Source organism: Aptenodytes patagonicus, chromosome W (genome assembly GCF_965638725.1).
Source record: "Aptenodytes patagonicus chromosome W, bAptPat1.pri.cur, whole genome shotgun sequence".
In the NCBI taxonomy this organism is placed as follows: domain Eukaryota; kingdom Metazoa; phylum Chordata; class Aves; order Sphenisciformes; family Spheniscidae; genus Aptenodytes; species Aptenodytes patagonicus.
The window spans coordinates 31,229-56,635 of NC_134981.1; the positions used below are offsets into that span (position 1 = coordinate 31,229).

At 56.1% G+C, this 25,407-nt stretch overlaps 2 long non-coding RNA genes across 6 annotated transcripts; both read right to left on the bottom strand.

Moving 5' to 3' along the window:
- Positions 1 to 2,625: 2,625 nt before the first annotated feature.
- Positions 2,626 to 13,023, bottom strand: LOC143172067 (uncharacterized). 3 transcript variants are annotated; one of them, XR_012997289.1, is made up of 5 exons: positions 12,983 to 13,023; positions 12,151 to 12,479; positions 11,927 to 12,035; positions 5,630 to 5,740; positions 2,626 to 2,839 (listed from the first exon to the last, which is right to left on the bottom strand). It is a non-coding gene; the product is annotated as an uncharacterized LOC143172067 (long non-coding RNA). The 3 variants fall into 3 exon arrangements; XR_012997288.1 differs by lacking the exons at positions 2,626 to 2,839; positions 5,630 to 5,740 and adding an exon at positions 6,536 to 6,918; XR_012997290.1 differs by lacking the exons at positions 2,626 to 2,839; positions 5,630 to 5,740; positions 12,983 to 13,023 and adding exons at positions 6,536 to 6,918; positions 12,845 to 12,962.
- A 2,474-nt stretch (positions 13,024 to 15,497) lies between these two features.
- On the bottom strand, positions 15,498 to 24,015 carry LOC143172035 (uncharacterized). 3 transcript variants are annotated; one of them, XR_012997274.1, is made up of 5 exons: positions 23,975 to 24,015; positions 23,113 to 23,441; positions 22,889 to 22,997; positions 17,553 to 17,662; positions 15,498 to 15,738 (listed from the first exon to the last, which is right to left on the bottom strand). It is a non-coding gene; the product is annotated as an uncharacterized LOC143172035 (long non-coding RNA). The 3 variants fall into 3 exon arrangements; XR_012997272.1 differs by having other exon boundaries at positions 17,553 to 17,730; XR_012997273.1 differs by lacking the exon at positions 23,975 to 24,015 and adding an exon at positions 23,837 to 23,954 and having other exon boundaries at positions 17,553 to 17,730.
- Positions 24,016 to 25,407: the final 1,392 nt, after the last annotated feature.

A 25,407-nucleotide genomic window follows, 5' to 3' on the forward strand; every position in this document is an offset into this window, starting at 1 on the left:
GCAGCAGCGAGCACGGGAACGAGCCACCGCGCATGCGCGGCACCTGAGCTGCAGTACTGACCTGTGGTCGCTGGGAGGCAGTAGCGAGCGCGGCGTGACACCCCCACCGCGCACGCGCGCCGTTCCACCTGCAGTACCACGTTCCCGTCACTGGGAGGCAGCAGCGAGCACGGGAACGTGCCGCCGCGCATGCGCGGCACCTGAGCTGCAGTACCAATCCTTGGTCGCTGGGAGGCAGTAGCGAGCGCGGCGTGACACCCCCACCGCGCATGCGCGCCGTTTCACCTGCAGTACCACATTCCTGTCACCGGGAGGCAGCAGCGAGCACGGGAACGAGCCACCGCGCATGCGCGGCACCTGAGCTGCAGTACCGACCTGTGGTCGCTGGGAGGCAGTAGCGAGCGCAGCATGACACCCCCACCGCGCATGCGCACCGTTCCACCTGCAGTACCACATTCCTGTCACCGGGAGGCAGCAGCGAGCACGGGAACGAGCCACCGCGCATGCGCGGCACCTGAGCTGCAGTACCGACCTTTGGTCGCTGGGAGGCAGTAGCGAGCGCGGCGTGACACACCCACCGCGCATGCGCGCCGTTCCACCTGCAGTACCACGTTCCCGTCACTGGGAGGCAGCAGCGAGCACGGGAACGTGCCACCGCGCATGCGCGGCACCTGAGCTGCAGTACCGACCTGTGGTCGCTGGGAGGCAGTAGCGAGCGCGGCGTGACACCCCCACCACGCATGCGCGCCGTTCCACCTGCAGTACCACGTTCCCGTCACTGGGAGGCAGCAGCGAGCACGGGAACGTGCCACCGCGCATGCGCGGCACCTGAGCTGCAGTACCGACCTTTGGTCGCTGGGAGGCAGTAGCGAGCGCGGCGTGACACCCCCACCACGCATGCGCGCCGTTCCACCTGCAGTACCACGTTCCCGTCACTGGGAGGCAGCAGCGAGCACGGGAACGAGCCACCGCGCATGCGCGGCACCTGTGCTGCAGTACCGACCTGTGGTCGCTGGGAGGCAGTAGCGAGCGCGGCGTGACACCCCCACCGCGCATGCGCGCCGTTCCACCTGCAGTACCACATTCCTGTCACCGGGAGACAGCAGCGAGCACGGGAACAAGCCACCGCGCATGCGCGGCACCTGAGCTGCAGTACCGACCTTTGGTCGCTGGGAGGCAGTAGCGAGCGCGGCGTGACACCCCCACCGCGCATGCGCGCCGTTCCACCTGCAGTACCACATTCCTGTCACCGGGAGGCAGCAGCGAGCACGGGAACGAGCCACCGCGCATGCGCGGCACCTGAGCTGCAGTACCGACCTTTGGTCGCTGGGAGGCAGTAGCGAGCGTGGCGTGACACCCCCACCGCGCATGCGTGCCGTTCCACCTGCAGTACCGGATTTTGGCCGCCCGGCGGCAGCAGCGAGCACGAGGGCATGCGCCACCCCGCATATACAGCGCCGCACCTGCAGTGCCGCAAGTTGCTCATCAGGGGGCAGCAGCGAGCACGGGGGGGTCGCGCGCCATCGGGCATGCACGGTTCCCCACCTGCAGTACCGCATTATTGTCGCCCGGCGGCAGCAGCGAGCCGGGCGTCGCGGCGCTCGTTCTGCAGTACCGGCTTTTGATCGCCGGGCAGCAGGAGCGAACGCGGTGTAGCACTCAACTCCGCGTGAGCGGCGCCCCTGCTGCAGTGCTGCGTTTCTGTCGCCGGGCGGCATTGCGAGCGGGGTGGCCTCGCGACAGCGCATTCGCAGCGGTGGAGCTGAAGTACCACATTTTGGTCGCTGGGCAGCAGCAGCAAGGGCAGGGGCATGCGCTCGCAAGGCGCGGCCGCACGGCTTGTCGGGGACCGGGCGCAGCGGAAAGGCCGCAAAACCACACGAAACCAGCAACAAAACTACACCTCGTGCCCCACCGCGGGAGCCGCGGCGGTAGCAAGGGCTACGCCGCGCCGCACGCGCCCGAGAGCCATGCGACTGCCCGGCAGCCGCGTCCGCGAAAACTACACCTCCTGGCAAGCACCGGCAGACACAGCACGGCCGCCCGGTCCCCGAGTGACGGAAGACTACACCTCCCGGCATGCTCCGGGGAACAAACATGGCCGACCGGAAGTCCATGCCCCAGGACTACAGCTCCCGGCATGCCGCGGGAGGCAGCCGTCCCCGCTCTCTGACCCTGCGGGGACACCGTTCTCCCCCCGCCAACGCACCCGGAAGCCCCGCCCAGCCCCCAGCGCAGCCCCACGTTCCCCAGCGTGGCTCCGGACGGCCACTGCCGCCCGGCTCCGAGGCGGCGCGACCCTCCTGCCGGCCTCGCCGCCCCCCTCGCTCAGCGACCACTCCGCTCCTCCCTTGGCTCACACCGGCCCCTCCACGGCCACCCGGGGCACAGCAGCCCCAGCACCAGCCCCACAGCCTGCAGCTACTCTGGCAACACAGCCCCTTTACAAGGAGGGGCCGTCGCCATCAGCCTCACTGCCCGCACCTGGGGCTCCTCTGGCCCAAGCCCAGAGCTGGAGCCCAGCAGGAACAGGGAGCCATCACCCAGCCCCCACCGTGCGTCACCCCCTCCCCTGGGCTCCATCACAGCCCCTTGCCCGGTGCAAAGGAAGCGCAAACGCAGCCGTGAGGGCAAAGGAGGCGGCGAGTGTTTATTCAGTCATGCACGTAACAAGTCCCAGGAGCAAGTCTGCTCCGGGGCTTGGAGCCTCCAATGCTCCCCCTGCCCCTGGGACACCTCAGCAGTCATTCCTGGAGCCGTGCTCGTCAGTCCGGCGGGGAACAGACAGTCGGTCGGTCAGCTCCTGGAGCGATGGAACGCTGGGCAGAGGCAGAGGCCACTAGAAAAGAAAAGTGGCAGCCTGTTGGACAGCGGGGGTGTAGTGAGAAAGCATGAGGCAGGGAACAGGACAGCCAAAGAAAGATAGGGACAAGGAGCCTGACAGAGATGGAGAAAGAAGCAACAGGGAGAGAGGAAGGGAGTCAGCAGAAAGAGGGAGAAGGAGCAGGACAGAGACCGATAAAGAAGGGTGGGGAGCAGGATAGAGATGCAGGAAAAAACCAGGGATGGGCAGCATGACAGAGAGGGAGAAAAAAAAAATATGGGCAGGGAGCCAGGACAGCAAAGGATGGAGGGAAGGGGCAGGGTGAGGGGAACAACACAAAACAAACCACATAGCTACACGCTACAGGGCAGAGAGGGAAGAATTAAGAAACAGGGACAGGGAGCCAGAAAAAAAAGACCTGGAGAGCAAAAAGAACAGCAATGTGTACAGAAAGAAGAGGGGGGTAATTCTAAAATAGGGTCATTGGGGAGCCAGAGACAGTGAGATGGAAAAAGGACAAAAGTGACAGGCTACAGGGCGGAGAGGGAGGAATTAACAAATAAGGACACAGAGCTGGCCAGAGAGAGACAGAGAAAGGCAAAAGATCACACGGGCGACAGGGCAGAGAGGGAGGAATTAGAAAACCAGGGACAGGAGCCGGACAGAGATAGAGGCAGAAATAAGATGGGGAAAAGAGACAGGCCACAGGGCAGAGAGGGAGGCATTGATCAATAGGGACAGGGGACTAGAGAGAGCACGATGGAGAACAGGAAAAAATAGCGGTGGGCTACAGGGAAGAGGGAGGAATTAAAGAACAGGGACAGGGAGCTGGACAGGGAGACATGGAAAAAGAAAAAAAAAAAACAACCAGTGATGGGCTACAAGATGGATAGGGAGGAAATAAAAAATAGCAGCAGGGAGCCGGACAGAGAGAGATGGAGAAAGACCAACAAATAGTGTGGGGCTATTTCTGTATGGGATGGAGGAGGAAAAAAATAGTGATGGGGCAGTGAATAGGACAGAGGAAGAGAGAGAAGAAGAGCAAGAAGAGCAAGAGATGGAGAATGACAGAAGGATGTAGAGAGAAAGACCAGGACATGTAAAAGGGGGGGCATGGTGGGACACACATCAGAAGGGTAAAAAGAAAAAAGAGAGGGATACAGAAAACAAGTGAGGGACAGAGCGTGAGAAAATAGGATACAGAAAAAGAGAGGGATGGGGAGCAGGACACTGGGATAGAGAGCGAGAGCAACAGGGAGAATGACAGGGAGATGAAGCCAGAGGAAAAACAGGGACTGAAAGCAGGACAGAGAAATGGAAAAGGAAAATTAGGGATGGGGAGCAGGACAGAGGGATGGAGAGACAACAAGGGATGCAAGGATAATGACAGGGAGGGAGGGAGGGAAGGATAGGGAGCAGCACAGAGGTGTGGAGAAAGAAAGAGAGGGATGGGGAGCGGGGCAGAGAAATGAAGAAAGAAAGTACAGTGATGGGGAGCAGGACAAAGGACTAGAAAGAGAAAAATAAGACAAGGGAGAAGACCGAGGAGCAGAGAGAAAAGAAAGGTCAAAATAAAAGGTCAGAGAGGTAGAGAAATCAAGAAAAATAGGGACGAGGAGCCCTGCAGAGAGAGCGAGCAAGAAAATGTCAGGTCGGTGAGTAGGACAGAGGGGGGCGGGAGATTGGGGGGGAAGGAGAGGAAGAAGAAAGAAGGGTCAAAGACGGTGACAGGGCGCAGGACACAGAGAGAAAAAGGACAGGGAACAGGACAAAGGGATTGAGAAATAAAAAAAAGGGTCAGATCTGTACAAAGAGACCAAGAAGGAAAAGAAGAAAAAAAACAGCAGTGGGCTAGAGGACAGAGACAGAGGAAGAGAAAAAAGGGCCAAGCAGGGCAGAGGAGGAGAGAAAGGAAAAATGGGAGAGCCGGCTGAACAGGAAGGTATATCAAGAAACAATTGGACAGGCAGCAGGACAGAGAAATAAAGAGAAAAAACAACAACAGGAAGCAGGACAGAGGGACAGTGAGAGGAAACAAGGGGCAGGGAGCAGGACGGTGTGAGGAAACAAGGGGCAGGGATCAAGACAGAGGTGGAGAAAGAAGCATTGGGGCAGAAGGACAGAAAGAGGAAAAAAAAGGCAGAAAGAAGGATGGGGGATGATAGGGGGAAAAGAAGGACAAGGAGCAGGACACAGACTGTAAGAGAAAGACAGGGACAGGGAGCAAGACAAGGTGATATAGAGAGCGAAAAAAGGGACAGGGAGGCAGGACAAAGTGAAAGACAGGCAGAAATAAGAGACAGGGAGCAGGACAGAGATGGAGTGAGAAAAAACAGCGACAGGGAGCAGGACACAGTGACAGAGAACCCAAAAACCAAAGAGGGAAGACGACAGAGAAACAAGGGGAAAGGCAAGGAGGACAGAGAAGCAGAGAGGGAGGCGGGGGCGGGACAGGGAGCAGGACAGAGAGATGGAGCAAGAAAGGAAAAAAAGTACAGGAGGCAGAAAAAAGGGAAAGAGAGACAAGGGCAGGGAGCAGGACAAAGAGCTGGAAAAGGAAAAAACAGCGATGGGCTACAGGACAGAGGCAGAGGATGAAATGGAAAAAAAAGGAGGGAGAGGGAGCAGAACAAAAGCGCAGAGAGAAAAAGAAAAGGGAGCTGCAGAACAGGAGAAAGAGAGGGAGAGAGGAAGAGGGAGCAGGACAGAAGAATAGGGAGAGGCACAAGGAAGCAAAAACCCCAAACAAACCAAAAAAAAAGAGAGGCGGGGCCAGGGGCAGGGCAGGGAGGGCCCGGGACTCACTGCAGCTTTTGCTCTCGGTGCTGCCAGGAGACTTTGCCAGTTCAGATGTTTTTTTCTCCATCTCTCCTCCCTTCCTCTTCCTTAACTCCGGTCGCTTGGGCTGTCCTCCACCTGAGAGAATACGTGGGTGTCTTACAGCTCTTTACGATACGAGGCTTCCTAGACGTAGCCTCGCTCGCTCGTGCACTACGCGGCCGTACCACGCTGCTGGTGACACATACAGACCCTGCAGCGCGTGTTGGTGATCGGATCTGCTGAGGACTGCACTAAGAGGGATCCTTCCTCACCCAGAGAGGCAGGCTTTCTCTTGCCTGCAGCGGGAGGCGGCTGCCGGCTGGATCCTTTTTATTTTATTCTTCAGCTGCTTTACCTTTCTCTGGCCTCTCCGGCTTCAGCCGCGGCAGCTCCCGTCCACAGCCAGGAAGTGCTCCACTTGTCCCTTTCCGCCCATGCCGCTAGGAGAATGAGGCCAAAGGCAACACACACAAACCTGAGCCAGCTGCAGTCAACAGCATCCCCAGAGAGGAACCGACAACTGAGCCCTCGGTGCTGCCTCTGGGAGAGGCAGAGAACAAGCAACTGTTATCCACAGTGATGACGGTAGCTCTCGTCAGGCAGGAACCCCTCCTTCTGCAGGAGCTGCTGGAGACAGGGTTTGGGGGCAGCCTGTGGCTATGGGACAGGCTTCAGGGGAGGTGCTGGAGCCGGGGAGGGGAGCTGCGTAGGGTGAGCTGGGCTGGAAGAGTTTTGTTGAGTTGGGGAGGCACCCACTGCCTTTTCCAGGGGGTGGGAAGGCCTCCAAGTACCCAGAGGGGTGGGGGCAGCCATCTCCTGCCCCTCTTCCCGCTTCCTCTCCACCAGCTCTCAGAAAATCCCTGGGAGCTGCCCTGATGGGGCCTGGCTCCAACTGACCATGAACCTCTCAGCTGGAAACATCCTTGCAGCTCGTCAGCATTCTCAGACAGGCATGGCCCAGCAGCACCACCTCCTGGGGCTGCAGCCCTTTTACACAGAGGGGCCATCGCCATCAGCCTCCCTGGCCCCACCTGGGGCTCCTCCAGCCCCAGCCCACAGGTGCAGCCACGGCCCCTGACACCCACTGCATAACCTGCTCCCCTGGACTCTCTGGCAGCCACTCACCAAGTACAAAGGACTACAAATACGGCCACGAGTGCAAAGACGACAGCAAGTGTTTATTCGTTAATGTGTATAAGTCCCAGGAGTGAGTCTACTCCAGGGCTCGGTGCCTGTACACTCACCCTTCCCCTGGGACAACTCGGCAGTCGTTACTGGAGCGACAGATACAGAGAACGAGAGTACAGCGATGGGGAGCAGGACAGAGGAACAGAAAGAGAAAGACAAAATGAGGGAGAAGGACTGAAGAGCAGAGAAAGAAAGGTACAGGGAAAAGGACAGCGAGATGGAGAAATCAATTTAAGAAAACGAAAAAAAGAGATGAGGAGCCCTGCAGCGACATGGTGGAAGAAAAACAGGGTCAGGGAGCAGGACAGAGGGAAAGAGAGAGAAAACGATGAGCGAGGAGCAGAACAGACGGATCAAGGGAGAAATTGAACGAGAGGAATAAGGAAGGAGGGAGGGAGAGAAAGAGGCAGGAGACAAGCCACAGAGGGATTGATGGGGGGTGCAGGGGAAGAGAGAGACAGATCAGGACAAAGAGATGGAGAAAGAAAAACCAGTGCTGGGCTGCAGGATGAGAAAAAAAGCCAGGGAGCAGGACAGAGGGGAATAATGGGACAGCGAGCCGGGCAGGGGGATATAGCGAGAAATGATGGGACAGGCAGTGGTATGGAGGTACACGGACAAAAAGTTAGGGGGAGGATGGAGGACAGAGAGAATAAGGGAAAAGGGACAGGGAGCGGGGCAGAGATGGAGAAAGAAACATTCGAGACAGAGAAGGAGGGACAGGTAAGAGAACAGATAATTGGAGAAAGAAAGGAAAGGGAACAGCACAGAGGGTCACAGAGGAAAAGAGAGGGATGGCAGAAAGAGAAAAAGAAGACAAGGGAGAAGGACTGAGGAGCAGAGAGGAAAAGGTACAGGGAAAAGGACAGGGATGGAGAAAACAAAGAAAGACTGGAGGCAGAGCAAAGGGAAAGATTGACAAGGACAGGGAGCAGGACAAAGGGAAGGAGAAGGAAGAAATAGTGATGGGCAGCAGGATAGAGGAAAAGAGAGAAAAAAAGAGCATGAAGAGCAAGAGAAGGAGAATGACAGAGGGATGTAGAGAGAAAGACCAGGACACGTAAAAGGGGGAGGTGGGGGGACACACATCAGAAGGGTAGAAAGAAAAAGAGAGGGATGGGGAGCAAGACAGTGTGAGAGGGAGGGAGGCAGGCAGTGGGAGGCAAGGATACAGAAAAACAGAGGTACAGGGAAGAGGAAAGACAGAGAGAGAAAGAAAGGGGAGGATGGGGAGCAGGACAGAGAGATGGAGAATGAAAAAACAGTGATGGACAGAAGAACAGAAATACAGAGAATTAAAAAAATTCGTTCTGGGGAGCAGGACAGAGGGATAGAGCAAGAGGAAAAAATCAACAGGGAGAAGGATGGGTAACACACTGCAGGACTGTGTGTTACCAGGACACTGGGGGAGTGAGAGGGAGGGGACACAGAGCAGGACAGAGGGATGAAGAGAGGAAAATAATAGGTACAGGAAGAAAAGCAGAGTAACCAAGAGAGCGAGAAAACCAGAAAGGGACCTGGACAGAGATGGCAGCAGGACAGAGAGATGGAGGAAGAAATAACAGGGACAAGGACAGGGACAGAGAGATAGAGAGGCAAAGAGAGGGACGGGGACCAGGCCAGTGGGATATAAACAGGGAGGGACAGGGAGCGCGGGACACAAGATTGCCGAGAGAGAGGTACAGGGAAGTGGAAAGAATGACAGAGGGAAAAAGAGAGGGGCGGGGAGCAGGCGAGAGAGCTGGAGAAAGAAAAAGTACTGCTGGGGAGCAGGACAGAAGCATAGAGCCGAAAGAGATGAATGGGAAGCAGGGCAGTGGGATGCAGACAGCAAAAACAATGATAGGTAACAGGACAGAGGGATTGACAGAGAAGGGACGGGGAGCAGGACAGAGGAATGGGTCGAAAAAATACTGATGAGCAACAGGACAAAGGGATGCAGGTGAAAACAAGGAGGGAAACGGAAGGATGGAGAGAGAGAGAAAGACGGGGATAGAGCATGGGACGTGGAGAGACAAAAAGCAGGACAAGGAACAGAAGAGAGGGACTGGGGCGGGGGGGAAGCGCAGAACCAGATGCATATTAAGACAAAGAGGAGGAGAACGGAAAAAACCAATGACAGGCTGCTGGACAGAGACGGAGGAAGAAAAGGTAGGGCCAGAGTAGGGAAGAGAGAAAGGAAAAAAGGGACAGCTGGCTGGACAGGGGGATATAACTAGAAACAATGAGACAGGCAGTGGGACAGAGGGATAAAGGCAGAATAACCAGGGAGAGGAAGGGGGACAGATGGACAGCGAGACCAAAAAAGAGGCAGGGAGCAGGACCAAGAGATGGAGGAAGAAGCATTAGGGACAGAGTGGCGGGGAGAGGGAAATACAGGTTGGAGGAAGGACAGAGAGAGAAAGAGGTGACAGAACACGTACAGAGAGCGGGAGAAAGAAAAACCAGTGACAAGCATCAGGCCAGAGGCAGGGGGAAGGAAGGACAGGAGGAAGGAGAGAGTGATACAGAAAACAAGCGAGGGACATGGAGCAAGAAAATGGGATCCGAAGAAAAAGAGAGGGATGGGGAACAGGACACTGGGATAGAGAGCGAGAGCAACAGGGAGAATGACAGGGAGACAGAGCCAGAGGAAAAACGGGGACTGAAAGTAGGACAGAGAAATGGAAAAGGAAAATTAGGGATGGGGAGCAGGACAGAGGGGTAGAGAGACAATGAGAGATGCAAGGATAACGGGAGAGAGGGCGGGAGGGAGAGGGAAGGAGGAACAGGGAGCAGCACAGAGGTATGGAGAAAGAAAGAGAGGGATGGAGAGTGGGGCAGAGACATGGAGAAAGAATACAGTGATGGGGAGCAGGACAGAGGACTAGAAAGAGAAAAATAAAGACAGGGGAAAAGACTGAGGAGCAGAGAGAGAAAGAAAGGTCAATAAAAATGTCAGAGAGGTAGGGAAATAAAGAAAAATAGGGATGAGGAGTCCTGCAGAGAGATGGAGCAAGAAAATGTAGCGTCACTGAGCAGGACAGAGGGACAGAAAGATGGGGGGAAAGGAGAGGAAGAAGAAAAGAGGGACAAAGATGGTGACAGGGTGCAGGACACAGAGAGAGAAAAAGGACAGGGAACAGGACAAAGGGATTGAGAAAGAAAGAAAAGGTCAGATCTGTACAAAGAGACCAAGAAGGAAAAAAGAAACAGCAATGGGCCAGAGGACAGAGACAGAGGAAGAGAAAAAAGGGCCAGGGAGCAGGACAGAGAAGGAGAGAAAGGAAAAAAGGGAGAGATGGCTGGATGGGGAGGTATAGCAAGAAACGACTGGACAGGCAGCGGGACAGAGAAATAAAGACAGAAAAAATGGGGACAGGAAGCAGGACAGAGGGACAGTGAGAGGAAACAAGGGGCAGGGAGCAGGACAGAGCTGGAGGAAGAAGCATTGGGGCAGAAGGATAGAAAGAGAAAAAAGAAAGACAGGAAGAAGGATGGGGGATGATAGAGAGGGGGAAAAAGAAGGACAAGGAACAGGACACATTGTCAGAGAGAGACAAGGGAGCAAGACAACATGATACAGAGAAAGAAAAAAGGGACAGGAGGCAGGACAAAGTGAAAACCAGGCAAAAATAAGAGACAGGGAGCAGGACAGAGATGGAGGGGAAAAAGCCTAGAATGGGCAGGAGAGATAGATGGAGAAGGAAAAAACCAGCATTGGGCTGCAGGACAAAGATGGGAGTGAGAAAAAACAGTGACAGGGAGCAGGACAGAGTGACAGAGAACAAAAAACCCAAAGAGGGCAGAGAAATGGGGGGAAGGGAAGGAGAAGGATGGAGGAAACAAGAGAGGGGTGGGGGGGATAGGGAACAGGACAGAGAGATGGAGCAAGAAAGGAAAAAAGGACGGGAGGCAGAAAGAAGGGAAAGAGAGACAAGGACAGGGAGCAGGACAAAGGGACGGAAGAGGAAAGAAATAGTGATGGGCTCCAGGACAGAGATGGAGGAATTAAAAAATAGACACGGGGAGCAGGACAGAATGACAGAAACAGAAAAAAGGGATGGAGAGCAGGACAGCATTGGAGGAAAGAACCCAACTGTGATGGGCAGTGGGAGAGAGAGAGAGATGGGGAAAGAAAAAATACTGAGGAAGAGAGAAAGAAAAGAAGGGACAGTCAGCTGGACAGGGGGATGCAGTTAGAAAGGATGGGAGAAGGAATGGGACAGAGAGAGAAAGATAGAAAAGACAGCGAGAGGAAGCAGGGCAGAGGGACAGCAAGAGGAAAAAAAAGGGAGAGGGATCTGGACAGAGATGGGGAAAAAAGCAGCAGGGACAGAGGAAAAGAGACAAAGAGTGACAGAGAGCAGGGCAGAGAAATTAAAATCAGGGCAGCAGCAGGATGAAGATGGAGAAAAAAACCTGGGATGGTCAACAGGACAGAGAGGAATACGAGTACGGGCAGGGAGCAGGACAAAGGGGTATAGTGAGAAACAATGGAACAGGAAGCAAGACAGAGTGACAGACAAGAGTAATGATGAGAGAGAGAGAAAGACAGAGACCGTGAGAAGCACAGGGGGTTGGAGAAAGAAAGAGAGGTATTAGGAGCCCTGCAGAGAAATGGAGAATGAAAAAAAAAAAGGGGCAGGGAGCAGCACAAAGGGTCAGAGAGAGTAAGAGATGAACAGGAAGAAGGACGGGGACAGTGAGATACAGAATGAAAAAAAACAGTGACAGTGAGCAAGACAGAGGGTTAGAGAGAGAAAGAGAAGGAAGGAAGGAAGGAAGGGGAGAGATAGGAAGGCACATACAGGTGCAGAGAGGAAAAGAACGCCAGGAAACAGGCCAGAGAAATTGTGGGGAAAAAGAGACGAATGCAGATCAGGGCAAAGAGATGGAAAAGGAAAAAACAGCAATGGGTGCAGGACAGAGACAGATGAAAAAAAAAGAGAGAAAGGGAGCAGGACAGAAGAATAGAGAGAAAAGGAGAGGTACAGGGAAGTTAAAAAAAAAAAAAATCACAGCAGGGTGCGAAAGAGAGGGGGCCAGGAGAGAGGCAGGGAGGGCCTGGGATGCACAAGAGGAGCGACAGGGCCCCGAGGGCCTGGAACTCACCGCAGCTCTCGCTCTCTGCACTGCAGGAGCCTTTGCCAGTTCAGACGCTTCTTTTCCCTTCTCTCCTCCCTTCCACTTCTGTAACTACAGTCGCTTGGCTGTCCTCCACCTAAGAGAATACATGGGTGTCTTATAGCTCTTACAAGATGAGGCTTCCTAAACACTTAGCCTCGTTTGCTCGCGCACTACACAGCCGTACCGCGCTTTGGGTTACGCATACAGACCCTGTGGTGCATGTTGGCGCCGTGACCTGCTGCGGACTACAAAGAAGGATCCTTCCTCACCCAGAGAGGCAGACTCTCTCTTGCCTGCAGCGGGAAGCAGTTGCCAGCCGGATGGCCTTCGATTTCTTCTTCTTTACCTTTCTCTGGCCTCTCCAGCTTCAGCCGCGGCAGCTCCTGTCCACAGCCAGTAAGCGCTCCGCCTGTCCCTTTTCACCCCCACACTGCGAGGACAGTGAGGCCAGGCAGAGACAACCCACGCAAGCCTGAGGCAGGTGCAGTCAATGGCATCCCCACGGGAGGAATGGAAAACTGCATCCTCAGCGCAGCCTCTGTGAGAGGGAAAGAAGAAGCAGCAACCATTATTACTGTAAATCGCCTCTGGCCAGACCCCCTGCTTCTGCAGGGGCTTCTGGAGATGCTGTTCTTTCCCCGCGCTGCTGCTAACAGCACCCATGCTAAGGGAGAATCAAGCACATTCGAGGGCCAGCTTGCAGCCTTCACTACAGGGCTTGGGGGAAGTGCTGGAGCTGGGGGCAGCTTCACAGGGCGAGCGGAGCCGGGGGAGGCTCAGGGGGAGCTCTGGTGAGTTGGGGAGGTGCCCAGCATCTACATCTGGGGGAGTGTCCGCCTCCTTCCCGTCTTCCCTTCTATCAGCTCTCGGTTAAGTCCCTGGGGCTGCCCGGACCCGGCTCACCTGCAGCGGACCGAGAGCCTACCGCAGCGAGCGGCTTGAAGCTACCCGTCCCGCCACCGCCGGGCGGCCAGCGGGCAGGAGACACCCCCGCACCCGCCGAAGGGGCTCGCTCGCCTCACCGGCGGCCCCGGCCCTTACCCGCCGCCGGCGGCAGGAACCGCGTCCAGCGCGCCGCCATGCTGCTCCCGGGCAACGCGCATGCGCCAGTCAGCGACGGCTTCTGAGCTGCAGTACCGGCTTTTGGTCGCCGGGCGGCAGCAGCGAGCGCGGTGTAACACCCCACCGCGCATGCGCGGCGTCCGTCCTGCAGTACCGGCTTTTGGTCGCCGGGCGGCAGCAGCGAGCGCGGCATAACGCTCAAATTCGCATGCGCGGCTTCTGAGCTGCAGTACCGGCTTTTGGTCGCCGGGCGGCAGCAGCGAGCGCGGCATAAGGCTAATCAGCGCATGCGCGGCTTCTGAGCTGCAGTACCGGCTTTTGGTCGCCGGGCGGCAGCAGCGAGCGCGGCATAAGGCTAATCAGCGCATGCGCGGCTTCAGAGCTGCAGTACCGGCTTTTGGTCGCCGGGCGGCAGCAGCGAGCGCGGTTTAACGCTCAAATTCGCATGCGCGGCTTCTGAGCTGCAGTACCGGCTTTTGGTCGCCGGGCGGCAGCAGCGAGCGCGGCATAACGCTCAAATTCGCATGCGCGGCTTCAGAGCTGCAGTACCGGCTTTTGGTCGTCGGGCGGCAGCAGCGAGCGCGGTTTAAGGCTAATCAGCGCATGCGCGGCTTCTGAGCTGCAGTACCGGCTTTTGGTCGCCGGGCGGCAGCAGCGAGCGCGGCATAACGCTCAAATTCGCATGCGCGGCTTCTGAGCTGCAGTACCGGCTTTTGGTCGCCGGGCGGCAGCAGCGAGCGCGGCATAAGGCTAATCAGCGCATGCGCGGCTTCTGAGCTGCAGTACCGGCTTTTGGTCGCCGGGCGGCAGCAGCGAGCGCGGCATAAGGCTAATCAGCGCATGCGCGGCTTCTGAGCTGCAGTACCGGCTTTTGGTCGCCGGGCGGCAGCAGCGAGCGCGGCATAACGCTCAAATTCGCATGCGCGGCTTCAGAGCTGCAGTACCGGCTTTTGGTCGCCGGGCGGCAGCAGCGAGCGCGGCATAAGGCTAATCAGCGCATGCGCGGCTTCAGAGCTGCAGTACCGGCTTTTGGTCGCCGGGCGGCAGCAGCGAGCGCGGCATAACGCTAATCAGCGCATGCGCGGCTTCTGAGCTGCAGTACCGGCTTTTGGTCGCCGGGCGGCAGCAGCGAGCGCGGCATAACGCTAATCAGCGCATGCGCGGCTTCTGAGCTGCAGTACCGGCTTTTGGTCGCCGGGCGGCAGCAGCGAGCGCGGTTTAACGCTCAAATTCCCATGCGCGGCTTCTGAGCTGCAGTACCGCGTTTTGATCACCGGGCGGCAGCAGCGAGGGCGCTTTACACCACACCGCGCATGAGCGACGTCCATCCTGCAATACCGCATTTTGATCGTTGGGCGGCAGTAGCGAGCCCGGCGTAGCGCTAAAATGCGCATGCGCGGTGGTTGAGCTGTAGTACCAGCTTTTGATCGCCGGGCGGCAGCAGAGAGTACGGCGTAACTCCCCTCCACTCAGGAGCTGCGACCGTTCTGCAGTACCGAATTTGATCGCCGGGCGGCAGCAGCGAGCGCCGTGTAACACCCCTCCACCCATGGGCTGCGACCGTGCTGCAGTACCGGCTTTTGATCGCCCGGCGGCAGCAGCGAGCGCGGCGTAAAGCTCAACTGCGCATGCGCGGCGCTGGAGCGGCAGTACCGCATTTCGGTCGCAGGGCGGCAGCAGCCAGCTTAGAGGCACGCGCTCTCGAGATGCAGCCGCACGGCTTATCGGGGACAGGGCGCAGCGGGAAGCCCGCAGAAAACCGCGCGAAACCGGCAACAAAACTACACCTCGTGCCGCGCCGCGGGGGCCGCGGCGGTAGCAAGGACTACGCCGCGCCGCACGCGCCTGAGAGCCATGTGGTTGCCCGGCAGCCACGTACGCGAAAACTACACCTCCCGGCATGCACCGGCAGAGACCGGCCGGCCGCCGAGTGACGGAAGACTACACCTCCCGGCATGCTCCGGAGAGCCAACATGGCTGACCGGAAGCCCCCTGCCCTAGGACTACAGCTCCCGGCATGCCGCGGGAGGCAGCCGTCCCCCCCTCTCTGCCCCTGCGGGGACACCGTTCTCCCCCGCCGATGCACCCGGAAGCTCCACCGAGCCCCCAGCGGAGCCCCGCGCGGCCCCGGGCAGCCAGCGCCGCCCTGCTCCTACACGGCGCGGCCCCCCCGCCGGCCTCGCCGCCCCCCCCTCGGTCGCCGCCCACTCCGCCCCTCCCTTGGCTCACACGGGCCCTTCCGCAGCCACCCGGGGCGCAGCAGCCCCACCACCATCCCCACAGCCTGCAGCTACTCTGGCGACACAGCCCCTTTAAAGGGAGGGGCCGTCGCCATCAGCCTCGCTGCCCGCACCTGGGGCTCCTCCGGCCCCAGCCCACAGCTGGAGCCCAGCAGGAACAGGGGGCCGTCGCCCGAACCCCACAGTGCGCCACCTCCTCCCATGGGCTCCATCACAGCCCCTCACCCGGTGCAAAGGAAGTGCAAACGCAGCCGTGCGGGCAAAGAAGACGAGGAATGTTTATTCAGTCACACACATAACAAGTCCCGGGAGCGAGTCTGCTCCAGGGCTTGGAGCCTCCGACACTCCCCCTGCCCGGGGACACCTCAGCAGTTGTTCCCGGAGCCACGCTCGTCAGTCCAGCGGGGAATGGACAGGCGGTCGGTCACCTCCTGGAGTGATAGGCTGCTGGGCAGAGGTGGAAGTCGCCAAAAATGAGGAGCAGGGCGCAGGACACTAGAAGAGAAAAGTGGCAGCCTGTTGGACAGAGGGGGTGTAGCGAGAAAGCATGAGGCAGGGAACGGGACAGTGAGAGAAAGATGGGGACAAGGAGCCCGACAGAGATGGAGAAAGAAGCAACAGGGAGAGAGGAAGGGAGGCAGCAGAAAGAGGGAGAAGGAGCAGGACAGAGACCGATAAAGAAGGGTGGGGAGCAGGATGGAGATGCAGAAAAAAATGGGGATGGGCAGCATGACAGAGAAGGAGGAAAAAAGAACAGGGGCAGGGAGCCAGGACAGCGAACGACGGAGGGAAGGGGTAGGGCGAGGGGAACAACACAAAACAAACCACATGGCTACACGCTACAGGGCAGAGAGGGAAGAATTAAGAAACAGAGACAGGGAGCCGGAAAAAAGAGAGCTGGAGAGCAAAAGGAATAACAATGTGTACAGAAAGAAGAGGGGAATTCTAAAATAGGGTCATGGGGGAGCCAGAGACAGCGAGATGGAGAAAGGACAAAAGCGACAGGCTACAGGGCGGACAGGGAGGAATTAACGAATAGGGACAGAGAGCTGGCCAGAGAGAGACAGAGAAAGGCAAAAGATCGCACGGGCGACAGGGCAGAGAGGGAGGAATTAGAAAACCAGGGACAGGGAGCCGGACAGAGACAGAGGCAGAAATAAAATGGGAAAAAGAGATGGGCCACAGGGCAGAGAGGGAGGAATTGATAAATAGGGACAGGGGACCAGACAGAGCACAATCACGATGGAGAACAGAAAAAAATAATGGTGGGCTACAGGGAAGAGGGAGGAATTAAAGAACATGGACTGGGAGCTGGACAGAGAGACATGGAGAAAGAAAAAAAAAAAAACCAGCGATGGACTACAAGATGGATAGGGGAGAAATAAAAAATAGCAGCAGGGAGACGGACAAAGAGAGATGGAGAAAGACAAACAAATAGCGTGGGGCTATGGGACAGAGAACGTGGAATTAAAACATGGAGAGCAGGAGCCAGACAGAGAGACCAAGGGAAAAGTCCAGACAGGCTACAGGGGGCAGAGGGAGGAATGAAAAACTGGGGACAGGGAGGTGGACAGAGAGAGATGGAGAATTGCAAAAATAGCGGCAGGGTACAGGGCGGAGAGGAAGAGTTAAAAAATGGGAGCAGTGAGATGGATGGAGAGGGAGGGAGAAAGGAAAGACGCTATGGGCAACATGGCAGAGAGGGAGGAATGAAGAAAGTGGGACAGGGAGCCAGACAAACCGAGACAGGGAAAGACTACTATAGCAACGGGCTAGGGGGCACACAGGGAAGACTTAGGAAAACCGGGACAGGGAACAAGACAGAGTGACATGGAGAAAGGACAAAATAGCGATGGGCGACAGGACAGAGGGAGGAATTCAAAATGAGGGGCAGGGAGCAGGATAAAAAGAGATGGAGAAAGAAATAGACTCGCGATGTGCTACAGGGCTGAGAAGGAAGACCTTGAACAACAGGGAAAAGGAGCCAGACGGAGAGAGACAGAGACAGCAGAAATACCGATGGGCTACAGGACAGAGAGGGAGTAATGCAAAAATTGTGGCCGGGAGCTGAACAGAGAGAGACTGAGAAGGAAAAAATAGCCATGGGCTACAGGGCAGAGAGAGAGGGAGGACCTAAAACATGGGGACAGGGAGCTGCTCAGAGCGAGATGGAGAAAGGAGGTACAGGGGAGCAAAAAAAAAAAAAAAAAAATCGCAGCAGTGTGGGAAAGAGAGGGGGCCAGGGGATGGGCAGGGAAGGACCGGGATGCAGAAGAGGGGCGACAGGGCCCTGAGGGCCCAGGACTCACCGCAGCTCTCGCTCTGGGCGCTGCCAGGAGAATTTGCCAGTTCAGATGCTTCTTTCTCCTGCTCTCATCCCTTCCTCTTCTGTAACTCCGGTCGCTTGGCTGTCCTCCACCTAAGAGAATACGTGGGTATCTTACAGCTCTTATGAGATGAAGCTTCCTAGACACGTAGCCTTACACACTACACGTAGGACAGGGAGAAAGAGAGAGAAAATAATGAGCAGGGAGCAGAACAGACGGATAGGGAGAGAAATTGAATGAGAGGAATAAAGAAGCGGGAGGGAGAGAAAACAATAGGGAACAAGCCAGAGGAATTGAGGAAAAAAGAGAGACAGACAGATCAGGACAAAGAGATGGAGAAAGAAAAACCAGTGCTGGGCTGCAGGATGAGAAAAAAAGCCAGGGAGCAGGACAGAGGGGAATAATGGGACAGTGAAGCCGGGCAGGGGGATATAGCAAGAAACGATGGGACAGGCAGTGGTATGGAGATATACAGACAAAAAGTTAGAGGGAGGATGGAGGACAGAGAGAATAAGGGAAAAGGCACAGGGAGCGGGGCAGAGATGGAGAAAGAAACATCAGAGACAGAGGAAGGAAGAGAGTGACAGGACAGAAAAAGAAAAAAACAGTAATGGGTAGCAGGCCAGAGGGACAAGGATAGACAGGAGGAAGGACAGAGCGATATAGAAAACAGGTGAGGGACAGGGAGTCAGAAAGTGGGATACTGCGAAAGAGAGAGGGACAGGGAGCAGGATGCTGAGATAGAGAGCCAATGAGAGCAACAGAGAGAATGACAGAGAGGTGGAGCACGAGAGAAAACAGGGACAGAGAGCAGGACAGAGAAGTGAAGCAATAAATAACAGGGCCAGGGAGCAGGACACAGGAAGAGAGACAGAGAGAGAGGGACAGGTAAGACAACAGAGAATTGGAGAAAGAAAGGAAAGGGAACAGCACAGAGGGTCACAGAGGAAAAGAGAGGGATGGCAGAAAGAGAAAAAGAAGACAAGGGAAAAGGACTGAGGAGCAGAGAGGAAAAGGTACAGGGAAAAGGACAGGGATAGAGAAAACAAAGAAAGACTGGAGGCAGAGCAAAGGGAAAGATTGACAAGGACAGGGATAGAGAAAACAAAGAAAGACTGGAGGCAGAGCAAAGGGAAAGATTGACAAGGACAGGGAGCAGGACAAAGGGAAGGAGAAGGAAGAAATAGTGATGGGCAGCAGGATAGAGGAAAAGAGAGAAAAAAAGAGCATGAAGAGCAAGAGAAGGAGAATGACAGAGGGATGTAGAGAGAAAGACCAGGACACGTAAAAGGGGGAGGTGGGGGGACACACATCAGAAGGGTAGAAAGAAAAAGAGAGGGATGGGGAGCAAGACAGTGTGAGAGGGAGGGAGGCAGGCAGTGGGAGGCAAGGATACAGAAAAACAGAGGTACAGGGAAGAGGAAAGACAGAGAGAGAAAGAAAGGGGAGCATGGGGAGCAGGACAGAGAGATGGAGAATGAAAAAACAGTGATGGACAGAAGAACAGAAATACAGAGAATTAAAAAAATTCGTTCTGGGGAGCAGGACAGAGGGATAGAGCAAGAGGAAAAAATCAACAGGGAGAAGGATGGGTAACACACTGCAGGACTGTGTGTTACCAGGACACTGGGGGAGTGAGAGGGAGGGGACACAGAGCAGGACAGAGGGATGAAGAGAGGAAAATAATAGGTACAGGAAGAAAAGCAGAGTAACCAAGAGAGCGAGAAAACCAGAAAGGGACCTGGACAGAGATGGCAGCAGGACAGAGAGATGGAGGAAGAAATAACAGGGACAAGGACAGGGACAGAGAGATAGAGAGGCAAAGAGAGGGACGGGGACCAGGCCAGTGGGATATAAACAGGGAGGGACAGGGAGCGCGGGACACAAGATTGCCGAGAGAGAGGTACAGGGAAGTGGAAAGAATGACAGAGGGAAAAAGAGAGGGGCGGGGAGCAGGCGAGAGAGCTGGAGAAAGAAAAAGTACTGCTGGGGAGCAGGACAGAAGCATAGAGCCGAAAGAGATGAATGGGAAGCAGGGCAGTGGGATGCAGACAGCAAAAACAATGATAGGTAACAGGACAGAGGGATTGACAGAGAAGGGACGGGGAGCAGGACAGAGGAATGGGTCGAAAAAATACTGATGAGCAACAGGACAAAGGGATGCAGGTGAAAACAAGGAGGGAAACGGAAGGATGGAGAGAGAGAGAAAGACGGGGATAGAGCATGGGACGTGGAGAGACAAAAAGCAGGACAAGGAACAGAAGAGAGGGACTGGGGCGGGGGGGAAGCGCAGAACCAGATGCATATTAAGACAAAGAGGAGGAGAACGGAAAAAACCAATGACAGGCTGCTGGACAGAGACGGAGGAAGAAAAGGTAGGGCCAGAGTAGGGAAGAGAGAAAGGAAAAAAGGGACAGCTGGCTGGACAGGGGGATATAACTAGAAACAATGAGACAGGCAGTGGGACAGAGGGATAAAGGCAGAATAACCAGGGAGAGGAAGGGGGACAGATGGACAGCGAGACCAAAAAAGAGGCAGGGAGCAGGACCAAGAGATGGAGGAAGAAGCATTAGGGACAGAGTGGCGGGGAGAGGGAAATACAGGTTGGAGGAAGGACAGAGAGAGAAAGAGGTGACAGAACACGTACAGAGAGCGGGAGAAAGAAAAACCAGTGACAAGCATCAGGCCAGAGGCAGGGGGAAGGAAGGACAGGAGGAAGGAGAGAGTGATACAGAAAACAAGCGAGGGACATGGAGCAAGAAAATGGGATCCGAAGAAAAAGAGAGGGATGGGGAACAGGACACTGGGATAGAGAGCGAGAGCAACAGGGAGAATGACAGGGAGACAGAGCCAGAGGAAAAACGGGGACTGAAAGTAGGACAGAGAAATGGAAAAGGAAAATTAGGGATGGGGAGCAGGACAGAGGGGTAGAGAGACAATGAGAGATGCAAGGATAACGGGAGAGAGGGCGGGAGGGAGAGGGAAGGAGGAACAGGGAGCAGCACAGAGGTATGGAGAAAGAAAGAGAGGGATGGAGAGTGGGGCAGAGACATGGAGAAAGAATACAGTGATGGGGAGCAGGACAGAGGACTAGAAAGAGAAAAATAAAGACAGGGGAAAAGACTGAGGAGCAGAGAGAGAAAGAAAGGTCAATAAAAATGTCAGAGAGGTAGGGAAATAAAGAAAAATAGGGATGAGGAGTCCTGCAGAGAGATGGAGCAAGAAAATGTAGCGTCACTGAGCAGGACAGAGGGACAGAAAGATGGGGGGAAAGGAGAGGAAGAAGAAAAGAGGGACAAAGATGGTGACAGGGTGCAGGACACAGAGAGAGAAAAAGGACAGGGAACAGGACAAAGGGATTGAGAAAGAAAGAAAAGGTCAGATCTGTACAAAGAGACCAAGAAGGAAAAAAGAAACAGCAATGGGCCAGAGGACAGAGACAGAGGAAGAGAAAAAAGGGCCAGGGAGCAGGACAGAGAAGGAGAGAAAGGAAAAAAGGGAGAGATGGCTGGATGGGGAGGTATAGCAAGAAACGACTGGACAGGCAGCGGGACAGAGAAATAAAGACAGAAAAAATGGGGACAGGAAGCAGGACAGAGGGACAGTGAGAGGAAACAAGGGGCAGGGAGCAGGACAGAGCTGGAGGAAGAAGCATTGGGGCAGAAGGATAGAAAGAGAAAAAAGAAAGACAGGAAGAAGGATGGGGGATGATAGAGAGGGGGAAAAAGAAGGACAAGGAACAGGACACATTGTCAGAGAGAGACAAGGGAGCAAGACAACATGATACAGAGAAAGAAAAAAGGGACAGGAGGCAGGACAAAGTGAAAACCAGGCAAAAATAAGAGACAGGGAGCAGGACAGAGATGGAGGGGAAAAAGCCTAGAATGGGCAGGAGAGATAGATGGAGAAGGAAAAAACCAGCATTGGGCTGCAGGACAAAGATGGGAGTGAGAAAAAACAGTGACAGGGAGCAGGACAGAGTGACAGAGAACAAAAAACCCAAAGAGGGCAGAGAAATGGGGGGAAGGGAAGGAGAAGGATGGAGGAAACAAGAGAGGGGTGGGGGGGATAGGGAACAGGACAGAGAGATGGAGCAAGAAAGGAAAAAAGGACGGGAGGCAGAAAGAAGGGAAAGAGAGACAAGGACAGGGAGCAGGACAAAGGGACGGAAGAGGAAAGAAATAGTGATGGGCTCCAGGACAGAGATGGAGGAATTAAAAAATAGACACGGGGAGCAGGACAGAATGACAGAAACAGAAAAAAGGGATGGAGAGCAGGACAGCATTGGAGGAAAGAACCCAACTGTGATGGGCAGTGGGAGAGAGAGAGAGATGGGGAAAGAAAAAATACTGAGGAAGAGAGAAAGAAAAGAAGGGACAGTCAGCTGGACAGGGGGATGCAGTTAGAAAGGATGGGAGAAGGAATGGGACAGAGAGAGAAAGATAGAAAAGACAGCGAGAGGAAGCAGGGCAGAGGGACAGCAAGAGGAAAAAAAAGGGAGAGGGATCTGGACAGAGATGGGGAAAAAAGCAGCAGGGACAGAGGAAAAGAGACAAAGAGTGACAGAGAGCAGGGCAGAGAAATTAAAATCAGGGCAGCAGCAGGATGAAGATGGAGAAAAAAACCTGGGATGGTCAACAGGACAGAGAGGAATACGAGTACGGGCAGGGAGCAGGACAAAGGGGTATAGTGAGAAACAATGGAACAGGAAGCAAGACAGAGTGACAGACAAGAGTAATGATGAGAGAGAGAGAAAGACAGAGACCGTGAGAAGCACAGGGGGTTGGAGAAAGAAAGAGAGGTATTAGGAGCCCTGCAGAGAAATGGAGAATGAAAAAAAAAAAGGGGCAGGGAGCAGCACAAAGGGTCAGAGAGAGTAAGAGATGAACAGGAAGAAGGACGGGGACAGTGAGATACAGAATGAAAAAAAACAGTGACAGTGAGCAAGACAGAGGGTTAGAGAGAGAAAGAGAAGGAAGGAAGGAAGGAAGGGGAGAGATAGGAAGGCACATACAGGTGCAGAGAGGAAAAGAACGCCAGGAAACAGGCCAGAGAAATTGTGGGGAAAAAGAGACGAATGCAGATCAGGGCAAAGAGATGGAAAAGGAAAAAACAGCAATGGGTGCAGGACAGAGACAGATGAAAAAAAAAGAGAGAAAGGGAGCAGGACAGAAGAATAGAGAGAAAAGGAGAGGTACAGGGAAGTTAAAAAAAAAAAAAATCACAGCAGGGTGCGAAAGAGAGGGGGCCAGGAGAGAGGCAGGGAGGGCCTGGGATGCACAAGAGGAGCGACAGGGCCCCGAGGGCCTGGAACTCACCGCAGCTCTCGCTCTCTGCACTGCAGGAGCCTTTGCCAGTTCAGACGCTTCTTTTCCCTTCTCTCCTCCCTTCCACTTCTGTAACTACAGTCGCTTGGCTGTCCTCCACCTAAGAGAATACATGGGTGTCTTATAGCTCTTACAAGATGAGGCTTCCTAAACACTTAGCCTCGTTTGCTCGCGCACTACACAGCCGTACCGCGCTTTGGGTTACGCATACAGACCCTGTGGTGCATGTTGGCGCCGTGACCTGCTGCGGACTACAAAGAAGGATCCTTCCTCACCCAGAGAGGCAGACTCTCTCTTGCCTGCAGCGGGAAGCAGTTGCCAGCCGGATGGCCTTCGATTTCTTCTTCTTTACCTTTCTCTGGCCTCTCCAGCTTCAGCCGCGGCAGCTCCTGTCCACAGCCAGTAAGCGCTCCGCCTGTCCCTTTTCACCCCCACACTGCGAGGACAGTGAGGCCAGGCAGAGACAACCCACGCAAGCCTGAGGCAGGTGCAGTCAATGGCATCCCCACGGGAGGAATGGAAAACTGCATCCTCAGCGCAGCCTCTGTGAGAGGGAAAGAAGAAGCAGCAACCATTATTACTGTAAATCGCCTCTGGCCAGACCCCCTGCTTCTGCAGGGGCTTCTGGAGATGCTGTTCTTTCCCGCGCTGCTGCTAACAGCACCCATGCTAAGGGAGAATCAAGCACATTCGAGGGCCAGCTTGCAGCCTTCACTACAGGGCTTGGGGGAGGTCTGGGGCTACGGGACAGGCTTCAGGGGAAGTGCTGGAGCTGGGGGCAGCTTCACAGGGCGAGCGGAGCCGGGGGAGGCTCAGGGGGAGCTCTGGTGAGTTGGGGAGGTGCCCAGCATCTACATCTGGGGGAGTGTCCGCCTCCTTCCCGTCTTCCCTTCTATCAGCTCTCGGTTAAGTCCCTGGGGCTGCCCGGACCCGGCTCACCTGCAGCGGACCGAGAGCCTACCGCAGCGAGCGGCTTGAAGCTACCCGTCCCGCCACCGCCGGGCGGCCAGCGGGCAGGAGACACCCCCGCACCCGCCGAAGGGGCTCGCTCGCCTCACCGGCGGCCCCGGCCCTTACCCGCCGCCGGCGGCAGGAACCGCGTCCAGCGCGCCGCCATGCTGCTCCCGGGCAACGCGCATGCGCCAGTCAGCGACGGCTTCTGAGCTGCAGTACCGGCTTTTGGTCGCCGGGCGGCAGCAGCGAGCGCGGTGTAACACCCCACCGCGCATGCGCGGCGTCCGTCCTGCAGTACCGGCTTTTGGTCGCCGGGCGGCAGCAGCGAGCGCGGCATAACGCTCAAATTCGCATGCGCGGCTTCTGAGCTGCAGTACCGGCTTTTGGTCGCCGGGCGGCAGCAGCGAGCGCGGCATAAGGCTAATCAGCGCATGCGCGGCTTCTGAGCTGCAGTACCGGCTTTTGGTCGCCGGGCGGCAGCAGCGAGCGCGGCATAACGCTCAAATTCGCATGCGCGGCTTCTGAGCTGCAGTACCGGCTTTTGGTCGCCGGGCGGCAGCAGCGAGCGCGGCATAAGGCTAATCAGCGCATGCGCGGCTTCTGAGCTGCAGTACCGGCTTTTGGTCGCCGGGCGGCAGCAGCGAGCGCGGCATAAGGCTAATCAGCGCATGCGCGGCTTCTGAGCTGCAGTACCGGCTTTTGGTCGCCGGGCGGCAGCAGCGAGCGCGGCATAAGGCTAATCAGCGCATGCGCGGCTTCTGAGCTGCAGTACCGGCTTTTGGTCGCCGGGCGGCAGCAGCGAGCGCGGCATAAGGCTAATCAGCGCATGCGCGGCTTCAGAGCTGCAGTACCGGCTTTTGGTCGCCGGGCGGCAGCAGCGAGCGCGGCATAAGGCTAATCAGCGCATGCGCGGCTTCTGAGCTGCAGTACCGGCTTTTGGTCGTCGGGCGGCAGCAGCGAGCGCGGCATAAGGCTAATCAGCGCATGCGCGGCTTCAGAGCTGCAGTACCGGCTTTTGGTCGCCGGGCGGCAGCAGCGAGCGCAGCATAAGGCTAATCAGCGCATGCGCGGCTTCAGAGCTGCAGTACCGGCTTTTGGTCGCCGGGCGGCAGCAGCGAGCGCGGCATAACGCTCAAATTCGCATGCGCGGCTTCTGAGCTGCAGTACCGGCTTTTGGTCGCCGGGCGGCAGCAGCGAGCGCGGCATAAGGCTAATCAGCGCATGCGCGGCTTCAGAGCTGCAGTACCGGCTTTTGGTCGTCGGGCGGCAGCAGCGAGCGCGGCATAACGCTCAAATTCGCATGCGCGGCTTCTGAGCTGCAGTACCGGCTTTTGGTCGCCGGGCGGCAGCAGCGAGCGCGGCATAAGGCTAATCAGCGCATGCGCGGCTTCTGAGCTGCAGTACCGGCTTTTGGTCGCCGGGCGGCAGCAGCGAGCGCGGCATAAGGCTAATCAGCGCATGCGCGGCTTCTGAGCTGCAGTACCGGCTTTTGGTCGCCGGGCGGCAGCAGCGAGCGCGGCATAAGGCTAATCAGCGCATGCGCGGCTTCTGAGCTG